Consider the following 7,500-nt stretch of genomic DNA (forward strand, 5'->3'; position numbering starts at 1 on the left):
ATCTGTCGGGTCGGACCGCCGAATCCCGCGGGATTTCGGGATCGAATCTGCGGGTGGAATCGGCACCTCGTCCCGCTGTCCGGTTCCCCCCGGTCGACTGCAACGGGTTTCCGAGGCCCGTCGGTCAGGCGCGGTTCGCTCCGCAATCCGCCGGCCGATCGGCACCGGGCGGGGCTCTACGGAAAGAGGGGACCCTCCCGCGTCGAGTGCCGGCGCACCGACCCCGCAGGCTGACCGGGAAGGTGAAGACTCACCCCGCTGAATGCCCGGCCCCGGCTACCCTCCGGCTCCGGGGCCATAACTTCGGGGAGGGAGGTCCGATCCCCGCGCGGTCGACGGCAGGCGGTAGGGCTCGGAGGGGCGCGGCCTGGTCCGCGAGTGCCCCGGCGCCGCCCCTCTGCCCGTCCGAGGGACAGTAGGAAATGGCCATACCGCTTTCCGGCCGATTGCCGCCGGACGTCCGGCCGCATTCGCTCGGTCTGCGCGGCCGGCGGTAGCCGGGGGCGAGGGGCATCGGGCGGTGGCGGAACCAGGCCGGCCCGACCGCTGGGGGCCGCCCGGGCGACGTTTGAATCTGTCGGGTCGGACCGCCGAATCCCGCGGGATTTCGGGATCGAATCTGCGGGTGGAATCGGCACCTCGTCCCGCTGTCCGGTTCCCCCCCGTCGACTGCAACGGGTTTCCGAGGCCCGTCGGTCAGGCGCGGTTCGCTCCGCAATCCGCCGGCCGATCGGCACCGGGCGGGGCTCTACGGAAAGAGGGGACCCTCCGGCGTCGAGTGCCGGCGCACCGACCCCGCAGGCTGACCGGGAAGGTTAAGACTCACCCCGCTGAATGCCCGGCCCCGGGCACCCTCCGGCGCCGGGGCCATAACTTCGGGGAGGGAGGTCCGAGCTCCGCGCGGTCGACGGCAGGTGAAAGGGGCCGGTGCGCCGCGGAAGGCGACAGCAGTCCCGTCAGGCTGCACCTCTGCTCGGGCGAACGGCGTCAGGAAAAGGGGAGAGCACTTCCCCACCGATAGCTCCGGAACGCCCGGACCCATTGGCCCGCGGCACCGGTGGCTGCTAGAGGGCCTCCGGCGCCGTCAGCCGGGGTACGTCCCAGGCCGGCCGGACGGCGGGCAGCCGGAGGCAACGGCCTGGAACGGAGCCAGACTTGAGTCGTTCCGTGTGCCGTGGGCAAAAAGGCAGGGCTGCGGGTCAGCGCAGTTTGGCAAACCTAGCCGCAAGTGCGGGAAGGGCGGAGGAGCACACGGACGCCGCCTTCCCAAACTGAGCCCAAAGTGCCCAGGCATGCCCCCTTGATCTCGCCTAATCAGTGAGCCCAAAATAATTTCAGAGTGTGGAAACCTGATCCAAAAAGGTCGAAAAGAACGGCCAGAGATCAAGTCCGAAAGGGGAAATCAGTAACAAGCAAGCAGAGTAATCATTAACCAAAAAGCGCAAAATTATGTTAAAAGTGTGAAATCATTAACCAAAAAGTCGAAAATAATGTCCAGAGACCAAGTCCGAAAGTACAAATAATTAACCAGTAAGCAGAGTCATCATTAACCAAAAATCGCAAAAGTAAGTAAAAAGTGTGAAATCATTAACCAAAAATCGCAAAAGTAAGTAAAAAGTGTGAAATCATTAACCAAAAACTCGAAAATAATGTCCAGAGACTAAGTCCGAAAGGGCAAATGGTTAACCAGTAAGCAGAGTAATCATTAACCAAAAATCGCAAAAGTAAGTAAGAAGTGTGAAATCATTAACCAAAAATCGCAAAAGTAAGTAAAAAGTGTGAAATCATTAACCAAAAACTCGAAAATAATGTCCAGAGACCAAGTCCGAAAGGGCAAATGGTTAACCAGTAAGCAGAGTAATCATTAACCAAAAAGGGCAAAAGTAAGTAAAAAGTATGAAATCATTAACCAAAAAGCACAAAATTAAGTTAAAAGTGTGAAATCATTAACCAAAAAGTCGAAAATAATCTCCAGAGACTAAGTGCGAAAGGGCAAATGGTTAACCAGTAAGCAGAGTCATCATTAACCAAAAATCGCAAAAGTAAGTAAAAAGTGTGAAATCATTAACCAAAAACCCGAAAATAATGTCCAGAGACTAAGTCCAAAAGGGCAAATGGTTAACCAGTAAGCAGAGTAATCATTAACCAAAAATCGCAAAAGTAAGTAAAAAGTGTGAAATCATTAACCAAAAACTCGAAAATAATCTCCAGAGACTAAGTCCGAAAGGGCAAATGGTTAACCAGTAAGCAGAGTAATCATTAACCAAAAGGCGCAAAAGTAAGTAAAAAGTATGAAATCATTAACCAAAAAGCGCAAAAATATGTTAAAAGTGTGAAATCATTAACCAAAAAGTCGAAAATAATGTGCAGAGACTAAGTCCGAAAGGGCAAATGGTTAACCAGTAAGCAGAGTAATCATTAACCAAAAAGCGCAAAAATATGTTAAAAGTGTGAAATCATTAACCAAAAACTCGAAAATAATGTGCAGAGACTAAGTCCGAAAGGGCAAATGGTTAACCAGTAAGCAGAGTAATCATTAACCAAAAATCGCAAAAGTAAGTAAAAAGTGTGAAATCATTAACCAAAAACTCGAAAATAATCTCCAGAGACTAAGTCCGAAAGGGCAAATGGTTAACCAGTAAGCAGAGTAATCATTAACCAAAAGGCGCAAAAGTAAGTAAAAAGTATGAAATCATTAACCAAAAAGCGCAAAAATATGTTAAAAGTGTGAAATCATTAACCAAAAAGTCGAAAATAATGTGCAGAGACTAAGTCCGAAAGGGCAAATGGTTAACCAGTAAGCAGAGTAATCATTAACCAAAAAGCGCAAAAATATGTTAAAAGTGTGAAATCATTAACCAAAAACTCGAAAATAATGTGCAGAGACTAAGTCCGAAAGGGCAAATGGTTAACCAGTAAGCAGAGTAATCATTAACCAAAAAGCTTAAAAATATGTTAAAGTGTGAAATCATTAACCAAAAACTCGAAAATAATCTCCAGAGACTAAGTCCGAAAGGGCAAATGGTTAACCAGTAAGCAGAGTAATCATTAACCAAAAAGGGCAAAAGTAAGTAAAAAGTATGAAATCATTAACCAAAAAGCACAAAATTAAGTTAAAAGTGTGAAATCATTAACCAAAAACTCGAAAATAATGTGCAGAGACTAAGTCCGAAAGGGCAAATGGTTAACCAGTAAGCAGAGTAATCATTAACCAAAAAGCGCAAAATTATGTTAAAAGTGTGAAATCATTAACCAAAAACTCGAAAATAATGTCCAGAGACCAAGTCCGAAAGTACAAATAATTAACCAGTAAGCAGAGTCATCATTAACCAAAAATCGCAAAAGTAAGTAAAAAGTGTGAAATCATTAACCAAAAATCGCAAAAGTAAGTAAAAAGTGTGAAATCATTAACCAAAAACTCGAAAATAATCTCCAGAGACTAAGTCCGAAAGGGCAAATGGTTAACCAGTAAGCAGAGTAATCATTAACCAAAAATCGCAAAAGTAAGTAAAAAGTGTGAAATCATTAACCAAAAATCGCAAAAGTAAGTAAAAAGTGTGAAATCATTAACCAAAAACTCGAAAATAATGTCCAGAGACCAAGTCCGAAAGGGCAAATGGTTAACCAGTAAGCAGAGTAATCATTAACCAAAAAGGGCAAAAGTAAGTAAAAAGTATGAAATCATTAACCAAAAAGCACAAAATTAAGTTAAAAGTGTGAAATCATTAACCAAAAAGTCGAAAATAATCTCCAGAGACTAAGTGCGAAAGGGCAAATGGTTAACCAGTAAGCAGAGTAATCATTAACCAAAAATCGCAAAAGTAAGTAAAAAGTATGAAATCATTAACCAAAAAGCACAAAATTAAGTTAAAAGTGTGAAATCATTAACCAAAATGTCGAAAACAATGTCCAGAGACTAAGTCCGAAAGGGCAAATGGTTAACCAGTAAGCAGAGTAATCATTAACCAAAAAGGGCAAAAGTAAGTAAAAAGTATGAAATCATTAACCAAAAAGCACAAAATTAAGTTAAAAGTGTGAAATCATTAACCAAAATGTCGAAAACAATGTCCAGAGACTAAGTCCGAAAGGGCAAATGGTTAACCAGTAAGCAGAGTAATCATTAACCAAAAATCGCAAAAGTAAGTAAAAAGTGTGAAATCATTAACCAAAAACCCGAAAATAATGTCCAGAGACTAAGTCCGAAAGGGCAAATGGTTAACCAGTAAGCAGAGTAATCATTAACCAAAAATCGCAAAAGTAAGTAAAAAGTATGAAATCATTAACCAAAAAGCACAAAATTAAGTTAAAAGTGTGAAATCATTAACCAAAATGTCGAAAACAATGTCCAGAGACTAAGTCCGAAAGGGCAAATGGTTAACCAGTAAGCAGAGTAATCATTAACCAAAAAGGGCAAAAGTAAGTAAAAAGTATGAAATCATTAACCAAAAAGCACAAAATTAAGTTAAAAGTGTGAAATCATTAACCAAAATGTCGAAAACAATGTCCAGAGACTAAGTCCGAAAGGGCAAATGGTTAACCAGTAAGCAGAGTAATCATTAACCAAAAATCGCAAAAGTAAGTAAAAAGTGTGAAATCATTAACCAAAAACCCGAAAATAATGTCCAGAGACTAAGTCCGAAAGGGCAAATGGTTAACCAGTAAGCAGAGTAATCATTAACCAAAAATCGCAAAAGTAAGTAAAAAGTATGAAATCATTAACCAAAAAGCACAAAATTAAGTTAAAAGTGTGAAATCATTAACCAAAATGTCGAAAACAATGTCCAGAGACTAAGTCCGAAAGGGCAAATGGTTAACCAGTAAGCAGAGTAATCATTAACCAAAAAGGGCAAAAGTAAGTAAAAAGTATGAAATCATTAACCAAAAAGCACAAAATTAAGTTAAAAGTGTGAAATCATTAACCAAAATGTCGAAAACAATGTCCAGAGACTAAGTCCGAAAGGGCAAATGGTTAACCAGTAAGCAGAGTAATCATTAACCAAAAATCGCAAAAGTAAGTAAAAAGTGTGAAATCATTAACCAAAAAGCGCAAAAATATGTTAAAAGTGTGAAATCATTAACCAAAAACTCGAAAATAATGTGCAGAGACTAAGTCCAAAAGGGCAAATGGTTAACCAGTAAGCAGAGTAATCATTAACCAAAATGCGCAAAAGTAAGTAAAAAGTGTGAAATCATTAACCAAAAATCGCAAAAGTAAGTAAAAAGTGTGAAATCATTAACCAAAAACTCGAAAATAATCTCCAGAGACTAAGTCCGAAAGGGCAAATGGTTAACCAGTAAGCAGAGTAATCATTAACCAAAAATCGCAAAAGTAAGTAAAAAGTGTGAAATCATTAACCAAAAACTCGAAAATAATGTCCAGAGACTAAGTCCAAAAGGGCAAATGGTTAACCAGTAAGCAGAGTAATCATTAACCAAAAAGCGCAAAAGTAAGTAAAAAGTATGAAATCATTAACCAAAAACTCGAAAATAATGTGCAGAGACTAAGTCCGAAAGGGCAAATGGTTAACCAGTAAGCAGAGTAATCATTAACCAAAAAGCGCAAAAATATGTTAAAAGTGTGAAATCATTAACCAAAAACTCGAAAATAATGTCCAGAGACTAAGTCCGAAAGGGCAAATGGTTAACCAGTAAGCAGAGTAATCATTAACCAAAATGCGCAAAAGTAAGTAAAAAGTGTGAAATCATTAACCAAAAATCGCAAAAGTAAGTAAAAAGTGTGAAATCATTAACCAAAAACTCGAAAATAATCTCCAGAGACTAAGTCCGAAAGGGCAAATAATTAACCAGTAAGCAGAGTAATCATTAACCAAAAAGCGCAAAAATATGTTAAAAGTGTGAAATCATTAACCAAAAACTCGAAAATAATGTCCAGAGACTAAGTCCGAAAGGGCAAATAATTAACCAGTAAGCAGAGTAATCATTAACCAAAAAGCGCAAAAGTAAGTAAAAAGTGTGAAATCATTAACCAAAAAGTCGAAAATAATGCCCAGAGACTAAGTCCGAAAGGGCAAATGGTTAACCAGAAAATCCGTCGAATAATGTCCAGAGACTAAGTCCGAAAGGGCAAATGGTTAACCAGTGGAAGGGCGATCAAGCGGAAAAATTTGCCCCGGTTACCCGGGATGGAGTTCCAGAGGTCCGGCCAGAGTTGTCAAATTCGTCCCGCTGATCGGACGCTTGTCATTCGGGTGGCTGGGGGTTGGCGGGGTATCTGCACAGTAGTAGGAGGTGGCAAGTCGGGACTTGGACGTTTATTCCAAGAGTCCACCCGAGCCTCCAGGTCTGCAGAGACCGACCCTAGCTGCCGCCCAACCGACTTTTAAGCCTTTTTCGGATGGGGATTTTTTCCCATTTTCGTCCATTTTTCGGGTTTTCTGTCGGGCTTAATAGGCGGCAGCCTGACCCCCGGCCGAGGCGGGGGGCGCACTCTCCCTTGCGTAAGGGTCCGGATTTGCCCCGGAAAGTGCCCCCGACGGCCTCCCGACCCGGGTGCCTGCAGGGCGGGGGAAAGGGTAGTCCCAGCCGCAGGAAATCATTAACCAAAAGACTTAGCCGTCGGGGCAGAGGCTAAGACCCGGGCTGGTGAAATCATTAACCAAAAGGAATGCACCCTTTTCCGAAAGTGCAGGCCGAAATAAGGCGAGCCTTGGGCCGGGAAGGCCAAAACCCCCAACTCATGGAAGTGTATGGGGTCGGACTCGGCGACTTTCCCGGGCCCCGAGTTGACCTTTCCCCACGGGGGCGGTCAAGTTGCTCCCGCCAAGAGGGCACGTTGCATTTGCTGCCGCTCTAGTCCCCGGGCTAGTTAATCAGTTGCCGTCGGAAGTCCCGATGCCGAAATGAAAAATGGCCGTTGCGGCGATTTGGCGCCTCATTTTCGGAAGGACTACCGGCAGGCAACCCGCCGAATTGACACTTGCGATTCGGGTGGCTGGGGGTTGGCGGGGTACCCGGAGATTTTCGGGAACTCGATTTTCAGAACTTTTGCTGGCAGCGGTTGCACTTGCAAAGTGGCCGAAGAAGTGCTCCCTCAAGGAAGGACCTTCTTTTGAAATAAAAGACCTTCCGAAGAGTGCCTGGAAGTCATTTATGAGCATTTAAGGGTAAATCTGGCGGACTTTCCATGCTCTGTTGCCGGCTCTGAAATATCGCACAGTTGGGTCTAGGCCGGTAGACTGGCTGTGAAAACAGACAAAGTGTTTTGGCGAGCGAGAGAAAACAAGGCCTTGGAACAGATTGGGGGGTGCGGAGGCACACCACACCCACAGGAAAAGAATTAATAAAAAAAAAACCAAAGTCTTATGACATGTCTGTTGGTACAGTGAGAAAAGCAAAGAAGGGAGGCTGCGATGGCAGAGCAAAGCCGACCTTCATACAGATATACATGTCAAAGAAAGAAACTATGCCCGCAAAAGACTTGGTGCGAAATAACAAGGCTCCTTGTGAACGGTTATCTTTGTCTGTCAGGCGCAGATTGTG

Source organism: Heterodontus francisci, unplaced genomic scaffold, assembly GCF_036365525.1.
Source record: "Heterodontus francisci isolate sHetFra1 unplaced genomic scaffold, sHetFra1.hap1 HAP1_SCAFFOLD_2151, whole genome shotgun sequence".
In the NCBI taxonomy this organism is placed as follows: Eukaryota; Metazoa; Chordata; class Chondrichthyes; order Heterodontiformes; family Heterodontidae; genus Heterodontus; species Heterodontus francisci.